This window comes from Camelina sativa, unplaced genomic scaffold (genome assembly GCF_000633955.1).
Source record: "Camelina sativa cultivar DH55 unplaced genomic scaffold, Cs unpScaffold13366, whole genome shotgun sequence".
Lineage (NCBI taxonomy): Eukaryota > Viridiplantae > Streptophyta > Magnoliopsida > Brassicales > Brassicaceae > Camelina > Camelina sativa.
This window is the reverse complement of record NW_010934401.1, coordinates 1-342: the sequence shown is the minus strand read 5'-3', so window position 1 is coordinate 342 and position 342 is coordinate 1. Positions and strand designations below refer to the sequence as shown.

The 342-nt window shown below is 41.2% G+C and overlaps 1 long non-coding RNA gene across 1 annotated transcript; it reads right to left on the bottom strand.

Annotated features, from left to right (window-relative positions):
• Positions 1–5: 5 nt before the first annotated feature.
• On the bottom strand, positions 6–305 carry LOC109132029. Its single transcript, XR_002037325.1, has 2 exons — positions 221–305; positions 6–118 (listed from the first exon to the last, which is right to left on the bottom strand). It is a non-coding gene; the product is annotated as an uncharacterized LOC109132029 (long non-coding RNA).
• Between the last annotated feature and the right edge of the window lie 37 nt (positions 306–342).

Here is a 342-nt window from a genome sequence, read left to right as displayed (position 1 = left end):
TTTGGCTCGGGAAAGGTAAATGGCAAAGGCGAAGACAAAGACGGTGACGGCTGCCTAGTAGAAGAGTTGACAACATCTGGGAGATTCAAGAGCTTCCTCACATCAGGACGTCTTAATGCTGCATATATATACACACACAAGTAAAAGATACAAATCAAAACTCTTTAGGATTTGCAAATCTCACGTCTCAAAGAGTAAGAACAATGTTCGGGGGACTTACTTAATCCATACACAAGAGTAAACAGATTGGAGGTAAGCCAGTAACAAAACAATGCCTGCAGGCAAGCATCATTCGTTTGTGGTAAGCAAAATGTAACTTTCGTACGTCTGCAATGCTTATCA